The 17,201-nt window shown below is 38.8% G+C and overlaps 1 protein-coding gene across 7 annotated transcripts in view; it reads left to right on the plus strand.

Moving 5' to 3' along the window:
- Window positions 1-1,593: 1,593 nt before the first annotated feature.
- The window catches only part of LOC122563668 (UPF0500 protein C1orf216 homolog), a 41,422-nt gene continuing 25,814 nt past the window's right edge, over window positions 1,594-17,201 (plus strand). Inside the window, exons 1-4 of one of the 7 annotated variants that reach the window (XR_006315689.1) lie at window positions 1,594-1,903; window positions 9,446-9,492; window positions 14,559-14,686; window positions 14,890-15,511. The gene's annotated coding sequence lies outside the window, so the exon portion shown is untranslated. The other 6 variants (XR_006315690.1, XM_043717712.1, XM_043717713.1 and 3 more) reach the window with 6 other exon arrangements.

A 17,201-nucleotide genomic window follows, 5' to 3' on the forward strand; every position in this document is an offset into this window, starting at 1 on the left:
GGCAGCAGTGCTAACCATTGTACCACCCAAATGTGGAGGCTTTGGAGAGGGTACAGAAATGGTTTATCAGGACATTGCCTGGTTTGGAGGGAGAGATTGGACAAACTTGGTTGTTTTCACTTGAATGTCAAAGGATGAGGTGTGAACTGATAGAAGTTTATAAAATTGTGAGAGGTATGGATAGAATGGAGAGAAAGAGATATTTTACCCCAGGGTAGCCCAACTACAAAGAAGCGTTAGTCAGTTCAGCAGGTGGGCAGAGATGTGACAGATAGATTTCCAACAGCCCACTGTGAGATCATCCAATTCCAATCAAAAATGGAGAGATCCCAGGGTAGCAATATCAATTACTAGGGGATGTAGGTTTAAGGTGAAATGGGGTAAGTTTAAAGGCAATGTGAAAGGCAAGTTTCTACCCAGAGGGTGGTAAGCATCTGGAATGGACTGCCAGAGGCAGTGGTGAATGCAAATACAGCAGCAACATTTAAGAGGCTTCCTGACAGATACATGAATAAACAGGGAATAGAGGGATATAGACCACATAGAGGCAAAAGATTTTTAGTTTAGAAAGACATCATGTGTTGGCACAGGCTTGGTGGGCCAAAGGGCTTGTTCCTGTGCTGTACTGTTCTTTGTTCAAATTTTCCCACCTGCTGTGATGGATTTGAATGTGTCCCCAAAATGTTAGTCTGGGGTTCAGGTTTACTAATCCAGTGATAGTCCAACCTCTTCACACTTGATTAAACCATTGCAGCAATGTATCTGAACCCTTCATGGGACCTTTCTTTACTTTGCAGAAGTGGGTACTGCAGATGCTGGAGATTAGAATCAAGATTAGAGTGGCACTAGAATAGCACAGCAGGTCAGGCAGCAACAGAGGAGCAGGAAAATCAACATTTCAGGCAAAAGACCTTCATCAGGAATGAGCATTCCTGATCAAGGCCTTTGCCCAAAACGTTGATTTTCCTGCTCCTCATATGCTGCCTGACCTGCTGTGCTTTTCCAACACTACTCTAATTTTTCTTTACTTTGCTCTGGGCATATGAATGTTGCTGGTATTTCTTGCCCATTTATAATTGCCCTTAAACTGAATAGTTTGCTAGGCCTTTTCAAAGAGCAGCTGAGTCACTTTTATTAACTCCTTGATATTTAAATTTACTGGGATCTCTCCATTTTTGATTGGAATTGGATGATCTCACAGCGGGCTGTTGGAAATCTATCTGTCACATCTCTGCCCACCTGCTGAACTGACTAATGCTTATTTGTAGTTGGGCTACATTACAGGCTAGGAGAAAGTGTGGACTGCAGATGCTGGAGATCAGAGTTGAAAAATGTGTTGCTGGAAAAGTGCAGCAGGTCAGGCAGCATCAAAGGAGCAGGAGAATCGACGTTTCGGGCATTAGCCCTTCTTCAGGGCTGAAGAAGGGCTTATGCCCGAAATGTCGATTCTCCTGCTCCTTTGATGCTGCCTGACCTGCTGCGCTTTTCCAGCAACACATTTTTCAGCTACATCACAGGCTTTTACAGTTTACAACCAGAAAATGTCTAAAACAAGATTAGAGTGCTAAAACAAGAAAATGCCCCTATGTTTTTTTTTCAACCTGGGTTAATTTGCAACAGGCTGTGGAGATTATATTTTAATTCCAGGACAATCCTAACGAACTGGTGTCCCCCTCTCCCCCAGTCAGTTCCTCTGGAGAGCTGAAGGGGGGTTTTGGACGGATGAATCATGCTGGTGTTGAGCGGATGCTCTTGAGTGAGGAAGCTGGCGCTGTGGAGCACCTAATGCGTTTCGCTCTGGCACTGGGTGAGGTTGGGATGTGATGCATTTCCGCTGCCGTGGAACTAATCAAAGCTGCGGACCGACCTGAGCGATAAACAGCAACACACCTTTCCTGATACGGTAGGTCAGCCCTATCTTATGGAATATCAATCCTCAAATAGCAATGTGGGTTTAGAGAGGGGCTGCCGGGGTTATGCTGACGGGGAGAGTTCAGCCTGCAGAGCGATTCTATTTATTATTGCGGCGAAATCCAGGTCTCTGATTGAACATCACAGATAGAAGGTGTTTACAAGCCGAGCCGGGCTGGAGGGTCGGATTTGGGGATTTTTAATTCTTCCCTCTATTACTTTCGGGAGAGAAAAAAAAATCATCCTCGGCTTTAAATTATTGAAAGACACTTCCTTTTGGAAAGGCTGAGACGGTTCTTGTGTGCGGTTTATTCAGGAGCTGTTTAAAGCTAACAGAGGCGCTGGGCAATTTGGGGGAAGAAGAGTGTTTGGGAGCAGGAGCTGAGGCAGATGGAGGGGAGCCTCTGGAAGCAGGGAGGGGAGTGAGAGAAAAGGTTCCAGGCGGGAGGACACTGTTAGCCTGGGTGGGTAAATGTTACAGGGAGGGAAGGATTTATAAGGGAGAGAGGGGAGCGGTGTCACAGCGAGGGTTTATCATGTTGAAAGGCAGAAAAGTGTTACAGGTGGAGGGGGATGTTGAGAAGTCGTGGAGTGCATTGGATAGCAGGGAAGCAGAAATCCAGAGCAGGGAGGGAGAATGGAAAGTATGTTCGTAAAAGAATTAAATGAAGTAATGGCAGAGTGGGGCATTTTTTGGTTGGGGGGAATGGGAAGTGGCTGTGTGGCTGGGGTAGAGGATGTGATTTAGGGTGTTCGGACATCTGGTTTTGTGCTAGACAGTGCTTTGTCTCTTTAGCCAACCTGACCACTGTGTCTATTTATTTACTTCATCCATTTAAATTGCCAGCAGAGGCCTGTCTGCAGTGGCCTTCATATAACAAGGACCATAAAACATTGTACTTATACCTTTTTAACCCCCACCCTTCATGTCACATGATGCTGTGCTGCCAATCATGGTGGTGATAATGCTCTTGCTCAAATCAGTCCAATGTGCATGTTTGGTCACCTGAAACACTGGCCACACTCATGGATTTGCAGGATATAGGGTAAGGATGTGATAAGTCAAAATGCAGGGCATCTGTCCATGAGTTTGCATTAATCTAAACTTCAAGGTAGCTGAGGGAGCCCTAATTTGTCTGTAAATGTGCTTTGCACAAAAAAACGCCATGATGCAGTAATGCCTTTATTTTTCAATTTGTTAACACCTTACAGTGGCCATACTGTGTACAGTAAAAGGTGTCAAAAAACATTGGGAGTTAGCTGTGGAAAAACTCAATGATGCATGGAGTTCTGACTTCAGGGAGCTTGCCATGTTATCATTGCAGTCAACCACGTTTTCTGTGTTTTTCATTCCACAGTGGGAAATTCCAGAGCATCTCTATGGCTTTTGCTGCTCCAGTAAGGGAAAATTTTCCTTTTACTTTCATTGGAACATTTTATCCACTTTCCTGATCCATATTCCCAAATGCTAGAGGTCACCTTGACAGTTTAGTTAGTGACTTACAGCAATAGTAGTGTCTTGACATCTACATTGGCACAGAATGATACGTTCCTTTTATTTTTCTTTCAACCATTGGACATTCCATCTTTAATGATTTAAGGATGATTCTGATAAAAGACAGTAAAATAGTGATTTTTCATCTGTGTTAAGCATGTCTATTGGTGCACATTCTCAAGGATGTGGGTGAGACCATTTTGCAGCTGTCACTACAGGCTTACCTGGTCTAAAATGGACTCACTCCACTCTGGTTGGTGCACGATATGACAAAGATGCATAACTTCAGCTCTGGAGTTACCAGCTTGAATGTTGGCTTATCACCGGCATCCTTTTATTGGATTTCTTATTCTATTGTTGGGAGTGACTGACAAATTTTCAACAACCAGAGTTTCATGTCATGGATGGCACAATGGTTAGCACCGCTGCCTCACAGTGCCAGGCTCCCAGGTTCAATTCCACTCTCGGGTGACTGTGTGGAATTTGCACATTCTCCCCATGTCTGCATGAGTTTCCTCCCACTGTCCAAAGATGGGCATGTTAGGTGGATTGGTCATGCTAAATTGCCCACAGTGCAGGAATGTGTAAGCTAGGTGGGTTAGCTATGGGAAATGTGGGGTTATAGGGTAAAGGGGTGGGTCTGGGATGGATGCTCTTCGGATAGTCTGTGTGGACTCGATGGGCCACACTCTAGGAATTCTATGAGTCTTCTATCATCTGAATTTGACTCATCACAATTTCACTCTGATGACAGAATGGCATGACAAGGGAATATAGATCATTCAGTCTCTTGATCCTTCTTCACCATTCAGTTAGATCATACCATTTTATTTGCACTTGCTGTGATTTTGTATTATTTAATAAACTTACTTAACAAATATTAAACGTTTTCAATTGGCCAAGCCTCAAGAGCTTTTCAAAGGGAAGGGCGGAGCAAAGCTCCAAATTTTCACCACACCTTATCTGAAACACTGATGTATCACTTCAATCCTGGCTCAAAATTTAATATTATGCTCTGTTGACTTCCTACTGCAAAAAGTAGTTTTTCTTTATCTGGCCAACAAATCACTTAATGATCTTAAACACTTGATCCGTTCACCACCTCCATTTTCTTTGTTTATGGGAATGTAATGATAGTCTGTGCTAAGAAAAAAGTGGAAATGTTCAGCATCTATGGAGAGAGAAAAACGTGTTTCACATTTCCGATTCATGACCTCTCATTGGAACATGCCTATACAAACTATCACACAGGTCAAGTATTATGTAATGAAATGAGATTCATTAGTAATTTTGTAATAAAGGATCCTTTAGTGAAGAATGTTCATGATAGCATTCCATGTTAATTTGGATAAGTGATGTGGTTATGTCTGACTATTAGATGTAAACAAATTACAGAGAATTACAGGTATGCTGATTGAGATAGACTGGAAATTTAGATAAGTAGATACTGATGGCATATAATGTATTGACAAGCTTTGACAATATAATTCAAGTTTGCAATAATCAAGCATTTCCTTGAGGAATTAAAACTTCACAAGTACTGCCATTGTTAGCGAGAGACATTAAGGACCATGCTAGATTAAAATGATAAGTTTATGATTTTGTCACCAAGCCAAGAAATTGGGAGCATTTCAAAAGTTATCAAACAATATCCAAGTAATTGATAAATAGACTGTGACTCCACTTTCAAGGAACCATGATCAGCAACACTCCCTAAGACCTTACCACTAAGTGTACAAGTCTTGCCCTGATTTGCCTTTCCAAAATATAGCACCTCACATTTATCTAAATTAAACTCCATGTGCCACTCCTTAGCCCATTGGTCCATCTAATCCAAATCCTATTGTATTCTGAGGTAACCTCCTTCACTGTTCACTATGCCTCCAATTTTGGTGTCATCTGCAAATTTACTAACCATATCTCCTATATTCACATCCAAATAATTTATACAAATGACAAAAAACTGTACACCCAGTACGGATCCTTGTGGCAAACCGCAGGTCAGAGTCTGAAAAGCAATCCTCCACCACAACCCTCTTTCTTCTACCTTTGAGCCAGTTCTGTATTCAAATGGCTTGTTCTCCCTATATTCCATATGATCTAACCTAGCTAAACAGTCTACCTTAAGCAACCTGGTTAAATGCCTTACTGAAGTACTTAAAGAATTATTATTTTGAAGAGAAAAACATAGAATAAAAAGCTCGCAAAAGCCCCAAGGACATGATTTAACTGTGGCCAAGTGTTCTAAAAGAGGTGGCTGAAGATATAATGTTTGCATTGGCTTTGATCATCCAGAATGGCATAGACTCTAGAATTGTCCCTGAATTAGAAGGTTAACAAATGTTGTACTGCTGTTAGAAAAAGCAGAGAACTAAAGGTCAGTTACCCTAAAGTCAGTAGCAGGGAGTCCAAGGTTGTGTTAACAGACCACCTGGAAAATCAGTACAATTAGATTGAATCTGTGTGGTTTGATGAATGGAAAATCATGTTTCACAAACCAAGTAAAGTTTTTTGTTTGAAAATACAACTGGCTGAGTACATAAGGAGTATCAGTGAATGTTGTATATTTAGATTTTAAGAACGCATTCAATAAATACAAAATATGAGGGCTTTGGCATTGACAATAATATAATGTGATTGAACAGTGATTAATGGACAGCAATTTGAGAGTTTAGGTAAACGGATCATTATTGAGTTGGCAGGATTGGAGTGCTCCGGTGAGCATAATTTGGACGTCAATTATTGAAATCTATATCCATGGTTTAGGTGAAGGGACCTATGTGCAACATATCAAAGTTAGCTACTGAAACAAAGCTAAGTAGGAAAATAATCTGTGAGGAGAGGCCAAGAAAGGCTTTAATGGGGTGTAGGCTGGTTGGATGAGTGGACCAAAATGTTGGAGTATAATGTGGGGAAGTGTGAAGTTATCTATTTTAGTTACAAGAACGGCAAATAGGTTTAGGTTGGGTTTTGTAGAAGTTAATGGTAAGCTGGCAGTATTCACAGTCACACAGTCACATTCCTGCCTGAACTGAAGGCATCTTCAAGCTATATCAATTGCACAGATTGGTGAAGTGCTATGTACCAGATCAAGCCCCCTCAAACATGTCAAGGAAATAACCTAGACCATAACTTTTGTTTTTATTTTAAAGATATGTGTAAGGCATTGCATTCAAGATTACATTCAATTGGTCAAGCTATCAATTTTAAGCGAAAAACACTTTGTTTACGCTACAGTTAAAATACAGACAAAAAAACAAAGAAAATAATTTTCTTAACTGTAGCTCTGACTAAATGCTTAACAAAATAATATATATATTAACTACTTATCTGTTCCAGTATAGTAACATCCCATAATCACACCATTGGCAAAGGCAAATTCAGTAAAAAAAAATTTCTCACATGCAATTCTAGTAGCAGGAAGAGAACCCAAGCTTTTAGTTGTAACAGAGGATTAAGAACTTTTACATCCAACTTCAAGACCCCAGGTACTGCAGAACTGCAGAAAACTAAAACTAAAAATCTTGGTTCTGTGGGAGCTTGATCCATTCAGGCTGCTTCTATTTTACCAACCTTAACAAAAACAAAGCCCTCAAAAGCTGCTTAATCTTGTAGTTTTGAGCAGACTGCTCAGTATCTCTGTCTCAACCTATTTTTATTACAAAAAAGGACAAAATGCACCTCTTGAAGTTATAGTATCATCACTAATCCTGAAGATATGCAATATCACTGCTCAGTCATTGGCTACACTATAGTCTTCTCCAGATCAAACTATTGAAATTGGTGAAAAATTCAATGTTCCTTCACTGCCATTAGAAACGTTATTAAAACAAAAGAATGTGATTTAATGATTAGATTCCCTACAGTGTGGAAACAGGCCCTTTGGCCCAACAAGTCCACACCGACCCTCCGAAGAGTAGCCCACCCAGACCCCAACCCTATATTTACCCCTGACTAATGCACCTGACACTATGGGCAATTTAGTATGGCAAATCCACCTGACCTGCACATCTTTGGATTATGGGAGGAAACCGGAGCAGACGCACGCAGACACAGTGAGAATGTGCAAACTCCACACAGACAGTTGCCCGAGGTGGGAATCGAACCAAGGTCCCTGATGCTGTAAGGCAGCAGTGCTAACCACTGAGCCACAGTACCGCCCTAGTAAAATTTGTTGAGCTGCAGAATTGGCCATGAAAATGTAGTTTTTTAATTGTTATGTCCTGTTTATTGCAAAATTACCATCTCCCTTTTAAAAATGTTCTCTGTTTCACTTTATCTTAAAGGGATTTTTTTAGGCACACCTATATTTCAAAACACAGCATTTGTGTCACTGTTAAGATGTTAATCAATTTTACAGAATGTCGCTGTCCAACATTTCAGCACTTAGCATAGATGTTAAGTATCTGAGCACATTCTTAAGGAAATTATGAAAACATTAGAATAATGACACCATGCACAGACAGTAATTTTTGGGAGGCCATGGCTCTTTTATCTTGAATTATTTTAGAGTTGTGTGCCAAAATATTCCTATGGGCAGCATTGGTACTGGTCTATTTGCATTAGTTTCCATTGGCCGCTCTAAAGATTGTGTGAACAGATTGTGGATGTTACATGCCTTTCAGTACTTTATCCAGTATGGTATTACATTCTATAATAATATATTATGGTAGGGGACAGAAGGTGATGATGGAGGGTTGTTTTTCAGACTGGAGGCCTGTGACCAATGATGTTCCCACAGGGATTGGTACGTGATCCACTTTTGTTTGTCACTTTTATAAGTTATTTGGATGAGGATATAGGAGACATGATTAGTAAGTTTATGGCTGACACCAAAATTGCTGGTATAGTGCACAGTGAAGAAAATTAACCAAGATTACAAAGATTACAATTCTTCAATTGGGTCATTGGATTGAGGAGTTTAATTTGGATAAATGTGAGGTGTTATGTTTTGGTAATAGAAACAAAGACAGGACTTATACAATTAATGGCAGAGCCCTGGATAATGGTGTATACCAGAGAGACCTAGGGGTTCAAGTACATAATTCTTTGAAATTTGTGTCACAGGTAGATAGGGTGTTTAAGAAGACATTTCGCACACTTGCCTTCACTACTCAGACCTTTGAATTTGGGGTTGCAATGTCATGTTGATGTTGTACAGGACGTTGGTAAGATCTCTTCTGGAGTAGTGTTTGCATTTCTGGTCACCCTGTTATAGGGAGGATATTATTAAACTGGAGAAGGTTCAGAAAAGATTCACCAAGGTGTTGCTGGGAATGGAAGATTTGAGACATAAAAATAGGAAAGGCTGGGACATTGTTCACTGGAACATTGGAGGTTGAGGGGTGATCTTTTTGAGGTTTATAATGTCATGAGGAGGATAGATAAGGTGGATGACAAGGGTCTTTTCCCTAGGATGGGGGAGTTCAAGACCACAGGACATATGGTTTAAAGTGAGAGGAGAAAGATTTAAACAGGACATGAGTGGAACTTTGTTACATAGAGAGTGGTTCATGTGTGGAATAAGCTGCCAGGGAAATGAATGCAGATATAGTTACAACTTTTTAAAAGACATTTGGATAAGTTCATGAAAGGTTTGAAGGGAAGTGGGCCAAGTGCAGGCAATTGAGACTAGTTTGATCTGGGAACATGATCGGCATGGACTGGTTGGACGGAAGGGTCTGCTTCCGTGCTGTCTGATTCTATGACTCTACTAGAACACAATCTATGTGTGATCTTTTGTAGTAAGCTGTACAACAAGTCATGTTTATTTAACTCTTCTTTAAGGCAATTTTATTTGTTTTTAATTGTTTTTAGTTAACCCTATTTCTCATTGGGTTCAGTGGGATTGGTCTCCCTTGAGCTTTGTTTTAATTTATTTTCCTGCATTGAAACCTCTTAAAATATTTAATGATACACTGTATTAAGTATTGATAATCATAACCACAAAGCAGTTGTGGTTTTGATGGAGAAATGGAAGCTGTCCCATGAGACAACATTCATGAGGCATCATTTACATACAGTTCTTTCTCTCTTTAGATACAATACAACCTGCTGCCTGCTTAAACTTCGGGAAAAAAAACAGGGTAAGTTTTTTTAATTATCACTTTATACGTAAAATGTTAAAATGTGTACTGGAACAAATGTTGAATAAATTTAGTTTTGATAAAGCAGCAACTGGTGACAAAATGGATCTGCACAGTGCTGCTACTGCAGTGCAAGAATGGAAGTCTGTTCTGTTTCCCAGATATCTCATTCCTCATCTTGATGAGCACTGGCATTTATGCTTGGAGACATCTTTAGTAAATAAGTATGTGAAAATTGAACAAAGAAGAAGCTTTACCTGTCTGGGCAGCATCTGAGGTTTGTTATAAGACATTGGAGCAGAAATTAGGCCATTCAGTCCATCGAGTCTGTTTCGCCATTCAATCATGGCTGATAAGTTTCTCGACCCCATTCTCCTGCTCTTTCACCGTAACCCTTGATCTATTTGCCAATCAAGAACCTATCTACCTCCATCTTAAATATACTCAATGACTTGGCCTCCACAGCCTTCTGTGGCAGTGAATTCCAAAGATTTGCCACTCTCTGGCTAAAGAAGTTTCTCCTCATCTCCATTCTAAAAGGTCTTCTCTTTACTCTAAGGCTGTCCTCTCAGGTCCTAGTCTCTCCTACCAGTGGAAACATCTTCCCAATGTCCACTTGGTCCAGGCCATTCAAAATTCTGTAAGTTTCAATTATATCCCCCTCATCCTTCTAAACTCTATAGAGTATAGGGCCAAAGAGCTCAAATGTTCCTCATATGTTAAGCTTTTCATTGCTGAGATCATTCTTGTGAACCTCCCCTGAACCTGCTGCATGACCAATACATCTTTCTTGAGATATGGGGCCTGAAACTGTGCACAATACTCTAAATGTGGTCTGACCAGAGTCTTCTAGACCCTCAGAAGTGCATCCCTGCTTTTATATTTAAGTCCTCTCAAATAAAATGCCAACATTGCATTTGCCTTCATAACTACTGACTCATCCTGCTGTTGAGGGAATCCTGGACTAGAACTCCCAAGTCTCTTTGCACTTCAGACTTCTGAATTTTCTCCCCTCTGAGAAAATAGTCCATGCTTCAATTCTTCCTACCTCACATTTTACTCCATCCACCACTTCTTTGCCCACTCTCTTAATCTGTCCAAATCCTTCTGCAGCATCCCCAACTCCTCAATACTACCTGTCCCTCCACCTATCTTTGTATCATCTGCAAATTTAGCCAAAATGCCCTCAGTTCCTTCAGCTACACCATTAATGTATAAAGTGAAAAGCTGTGGTCCCAAAAGTGAACCTTGTAGAACACCACTTGTCACCAGCTGCCATCCTGAGAATGTCCTATTTATTGCCACTCTGCTTTCTGCCAGACAATCTTCATCATGCTAGCACCTTGCCTCTAACACCATGGGCCCTTATCCTACTCAGCAGCTTCCTGTGCAGCCCTACTTTGTCAAAAGCCTTCCTGAAGTGCAGGTACATAACATCCATTGGCTCTCCTTGGTCTAACCTGTTCATTACTTCCTCAAAGAATTCCAGCAGATACATTGGGCATGACCTCCCATGAGGAAACCATGCTGACTTTAACCGATTTTTGCCATGCACGTCCAAGTATTCAGAAGTCTCATCCTTCACAATAGACTCCAAAATCTTACCCATGACAGAGGTTAAGCTAATCGGCCTGTAATTTTCCATCTTTTGCCTTACTCCCTTTATAGTATATAGACAAAGGTATACCATAGTCTTAGGACCAGAACTCTGACTGTACTAATGCCTCATGGCTTTCAAAGTAACAACAAAGCTAGCAGCTTCTATACTAATATATGATGGTATCCTACCTTCTATCATAGGAGAATCCTGATACTAGATTTCAATCACAGATCCTGACATCAAAAATCTATGCATTATTTTTGTGCTAAACCTGCCACATTTTTTATTTTCTATATCTGGAATGCTTGTAACATAGATTGAAAATATACATCAAGGTTCAGTAGAAAAATATGTATCCATTTTGTCACTTGGAGTTCAGACTTGGGTGCTGCTAAAAGAAGACATTTTTGTCCAAAGTTTTCATCTTGCATTCATCAGGACAATTGCAAGAAATACAAAAAGAAAGGAAAAACTAAGATTTCATACTGTACAGATCATTCTGCTATAATGTGTGTTTTGTTAACATGAATTCACTGTAATGTGATTGACAAATTGGGGACATTGTTTTTAAAGCATGAACTTTTAAAACACATGTTGGCCGTAATGCGATTACGTCACTAACACTTTAAATGCTATTCCTAAAGGGCGATTTTTCTATAATGTGGGGAGGCGCAAGAATATAACCATCTTGTTACAAAAGAACTACCTGTATGAAAAACGTATGCTGACTGGTTGGAAATGGATTCTGATTGGTAGAGACGTTGCCATGGTGATTTGATTAGGCCAAATTATCTTATTTTTGTGAAGTAAATCCTATATTATCCTAGGTAGGTTTCTACACTGCGCAGTCATAAATTACTCATTGTCTGATTGCTTCAAGTAATCTGATTGCTGGGAGTAATCTGGGTGCAATTTGCAACTTGTAAATGATGAATTGTTTCACAGTGATTCAAAAAGAGACAGAAAATACAAAGTAGGAAGTCAAAAGGCAATGTGTTGAATAAGTAGTAAGACCTAACTACGTTTCTATTTCTAATGAAATTTAATTCAAGTAACAATTAATAATGTGTCTTTTATTGAGGTGTTCATGATGTCAAACATAGTGAGAAATTTTGGCTTGAAATTCCAAAAATGTCAATGCTGAGCCAAACATTTGAACTGTCTTTTCGATTATTGAAATGAAAAATATCTGAAGAGATGAATGTGCTCTCAAGAAACTCCATTCTACTCTTCCTGAACTTGACATATAAAGGAAGTAATTGAAGTGGTTGTACTGTTCCATGCTGAATTTCAACAGTTAAATAGATTTATCCAACCATTTTCTAGTTACAATGACCCCCTTGGAATGAAAGGATCACAGGTCTGGAAAGATCTTGTCTTAAAGCTGTCAAGAATTCCATCACTTAGATTATAAAAGAATCGCTTGATTAAACAAAAAGTCACTACGAAAGCTCAACAATGGTTATGTTGCTCGAGTTGAAGGATGCAGAGCAGTATGTGAATCAACATGCTGGTATATAGCATGACGTTTCTATTTCCCATTGTATTGCCATCTTTTTCAGTTCTGCACAGTACAAATGAGTTACTAGTGTGATAAAAATTGGTAAGACTTTTCAGGCAGTTATTACTGCAGTCAATTTATTGAGCTGCTAGTCACTTCTCTGATTAGTTATTTTATAAAATATTTACAATAAAAATAATTTTAATAATGTTTTCTGATGATGATGCACAACGATATTTATTTCTGTATTTCCTCATTTCACAACAGCTTATATGATGCCAAAAGATAGTAAGTGGACATGTGGTTAATCAAACCAGAGAAATTTATTTTATAGCATTCATTTTAATGCTGTGATCCTATTTATTTTCCCTGGAAGGATAGTGTTTCACAAAGTGTCACAATTCTGTTGGCATATTTGAACAGACCTTCAGCAATATTTTAGTTGATGCATTAATATTTATGTATGTTTATGAAAACAGTTTGTAGTACGACTTTGTGGAGTGCTTCCATCTGAAATTAGTAAGTGGGGACAAAAAGGAAGCTTTTCTTATATTTCCATAAAGCGCACTTAAAGGTCATTCAGAAAATAAATCTGCCCAGTTTAAATCTGTTAAAAGAAATGAAAAGTTTCAGTATTTGACTCCATTTCTGGTATTCGTCAGCTGCGAGGAGTTTTCTGGCACAGAGCCTGGGTGCAGTGACCATATCTTATAGTGCAGGTTATGGAGGTTGGCAGGGACTCGGGGGTCATGAGGAGTGCACCATTCATAATACAAACTACCCTAGGCAGTGATGAATCGCAAGAAAATCAGCTGCCTTGGCAACTCCAACTTTCCTTAATTTCCATATCAATCCTGTAGTATTACTTTACAATATTGTTGCCTTACCTTGTTGCTCTTTCACGAACTAAGGAATTTCCTTCCAAGATTTCACAGTAGCTAACACAGAGGCCACATTGTCTGTGCTATATTGCCAAACAAGCTGCCTCTTGAGCACATTTTATGGACCTTTCCTCGAGGTCAAAGGTATCACATCATATCTTTTCATGATAAGATCTATTGCAACCTGCAGTGAAAGCAACTTTGCATGACATTGTCCATAATAAACTTTCAAACATCAACGAAGTTATTTACTGATTGTAAACATCAATGAATAATGCACATTTAACCCATTTTTTTCTATGTAGAGGGAAATGTGACAAAAAGTCATGTCAAAGTGTTTGCCAGCCATTTTAATCTAGACTACAGTAGCTAGTTCATGAAACAAATTAATAAAAGTGAAGACAAATAAAATATTGAATGGTTCTGACCTAAGTGAAGCCTAGCAGTACAGAACATAAGTCATTTGGTAATGCTCCTTCACTTTGGATGGCCTTTTCAGAAAATTGTTAAAATTATACAAATATTGATTAAAAAACTGATACTTGCATTAATTTCTTCTATGTAAAAATGTTTCTTTTGAAACCACAGACATACCCCAAGTTAAATGTCCCAATTCAGGAGCAGACAGAAAATATTCAAAAATCAACGTGAGAATTTTAATCACGTATTCAGACGCCACTATTTTATATCTTCTATTTTCTTGTCTTCCAATTGGTGCTCATCTGGCAAGAAATAAAAAAAATTGACGATCAAACTGCTTGGATATCCTGTGAACAATAAAAGACATGTATTCAGTATCCCAAAAATGTGTGGTATTTCATTTAGCTTTGGCCAACTTGTCGCAACTGTTACAGGTTTCTGCAAGTGATATATTAATTTTATCCTTATGGTTGAATTGGCTTTAAAAGCAGTGTGTGCTGATGCCTACTGAAACATCCTATTACTATGGTGTGTCACTGGACCTTAAGTAAAACAAGCACTCTTACATGGTATATCAGGCCACAAGGAACCTAATGTCATGTTGTGCTCAATGGATCTTATTTAACATTTTTAAACTGTATTTTCCTTTGTCTATTGGAAGCAGAAAATACATCAGTTGACGGATCAGTGAAAGCTCATTCTATACTACCCTCAGAGCTGAAAGCAGTGGCTTGAATTACCTGGAAGACAGGTCATATCTTTGGGCAATAATTTGATCGTCATAGTGTGCAGGTGCGTGCTGGCAATGCTTGTACAAGGAATTAAATGACACTTCTTTTAAAATATTTCATGACACTTAAAAATAATGAGAGTTCTATTTCATAATAAATTCTCTAACTGAATGAACTGTTTATTATTTTTGAAAGTCTTAATAACTGCACTCCTTTCCAATGCCTTTACTTGTATAACTCACTTGTTTTTACTTTCATGGGTAGAGTTCAACAGGAGCTGAAGTCTGCACTTTATTCTCTGCCTGATTTAGATTTAAACCAGCTAGGTACAACCAAATAAAAAACCCTGAATATGATCATCATGTGAACCACACATTGTCGTCTACCACTTTGGGAGAGTGGGGTGCATCATTACATTGTACAGAGGCAAAACTGTAATCAAACCAAAAGAAAGATCTTGCATTGATATACTTCCTTTCAGAAACTCAGGATGTATTCAGCTGTTTTAAAACCAGTCAGACAAAATAAATGTACTGCCTTTTACAATCTAAGGAAACACAGCATCCACTATTTTTACACGGTCCCCAAATGGTATACAAGATGAATGACCTAGAAATTTGTTTATTGTGCAGTTGTTAATATTAAATGTTGACCAGTACATCAAGAGAACTAACCTGTTTTGCTTCGACTATAATCTTGGGATGCTGTGATTATCTCAGACATTAAACAGAATCTCTGTATACTGACACATTTTAAATGAATTCCAGACATGCTCACTTACAAATAAGTGACCGATGGAAGAGTAGTTTGCTGAGATCTCTCTTCTGAGAAAGCTAGACCATCCCACAAATGCATCAATATACTCCTTTTCCAAACGTTTCTTTTTTTACAGCTGCCTGTAGGGTAACTGTTCATTTTGGACAAATCAACCACATCTTTTGTCCTTGATACACTGTCAGTCTTTCAAAAGAAGAATTTTCATCTAGGAATGTGAGTCACATGTGACATGGAGCTTGAACAAAACTGAAGACTGAAAGAATTGCGGAACTTCATTTATGCATTGGAATTTCTTTTGAAATATCAAAGCAAGCAAAAAGTGGACTGTTAGTTTTCACCCAATGGAATAATGGTTAGTAGCTGTTATATATTGAAAAGAAGCTGCTTTTTATTATGGCACGTTTACAGAAATTGCATGTCCACTTGACAAAATCCCACATCCACTAATGTTTTTGGAGTACTACCCAGAATTAAAGTAGCTTTATCTAAGAATGTTTTCCTTTCTCATGTCTGTCTTCCACTCTTGTATCTAACAATAATTCCATTTTAGACTCCAGCTATTTAGAACAAGATAATATAAATGGCAGAATTTTGTATTCTTGTCCAGATGTAACCTGACTGGGGCACAGGTGGAGCTGGCGAACTCATTCTAAAAGGAGAGCCATGAAAATCAAGAAATTATAATCCAGTTAGTCAAAAGGAGTAATATGTAAAAACCTCCAACACATAAAGAGGATGGGATCAGTATTCATTTAAAACACAGTGTTTGAAGTCAGACTTTTCCTTTCTCTAAGATAATTAAATTAAAAGATGAGGCCATTAAGAGAGTGCACATGGATTTTCTAAGGTTAATTTGAGGATTTTATCAATGCACATGGAATAAATTAAAAATGAATTGGCTGAATTGAACATTGCTCTTGCAACAGACAGAATGCACTTGGAATACTTTAGGAGTGCAAGAACAGTCTGCTATTGCTTCCTTACAGATTACCCAGCTAATAATATGTTAGAGGGCACTTCCAATAACATTCATAAATTTGCTGATACATCGAACTGCAGTCGGGTGACCATCACTGGGAATATTAATGGAATTCAATGATACAGAGCCAAACCTGAGATGAATATGCAGATTTAGAATTCTAAATGGAATTTGTTGTACATAATCAAAGACTGTGGTGCTGGAAAAGCACAGCCAGTCAGGCATTGTCCGAGGAGCAGTAGAATCGAGGTTTTGAGCATAACGCCTTCATCAGGATTTGTTATGAAGGGCTTATACCGGAAACATCGATTCTCCTGCTCCTCAGATGCTGGCTGACTGGCTGTAATTTTCCAGCACCACACTCTTCGGCTCTGATCTCCAGCATCTGTAGTCCTCACTTTCTCCTAGTTTATTATATATAATGTCAATTGTTGTAAGTTTGAAATCTACATAGTAAGTGGGCGTTGTTGACAACATAGGAACATTTGAATGTAATTAATCACCATTTATAGTAAAAATGAATAATCATTGTAACACTGTCGAGATTAATCAAGCACTGGGATAAAGTTTTGAACACCGTAAAAGAACAATAGAGATGTGTTTTAATCTAAAATAATTCAATGCCAAGCCCATATTTGGAATATTGTGTGAATATCTGATAGCCAATTTTCACAAGGACATTAGAAACAAAAACAGAAATTGCTGGAAAACTCAGCAGGTCAGCCTGCTGAATTTTATTGTCCTTTTTTTCTGCTGTGTAGCATTTTAAGCTGCTTCATTTTAAGTTGTGATTGGCATTGGTCCACCCACTTGCATGTTT

The sequence above is a fragment of the Chiloscyllium plagiosum genome, chromosome 27 (assembly GCF_004010195.1).
Source record: "Chiloscyllium plagiosum isolate BGI_BamShark_2017 chromosome 27, ASM401019v2, whole genome shotgun sequence".
NCBI classification, from domain to species: domain Eukaryota; kingdom Metazoa; phylum Chordata; class Chondrichthyes; order Orectolobiformes; family Hemiscylliidae; genus Chiloscyllium; species Chiloscyllium plagiosum.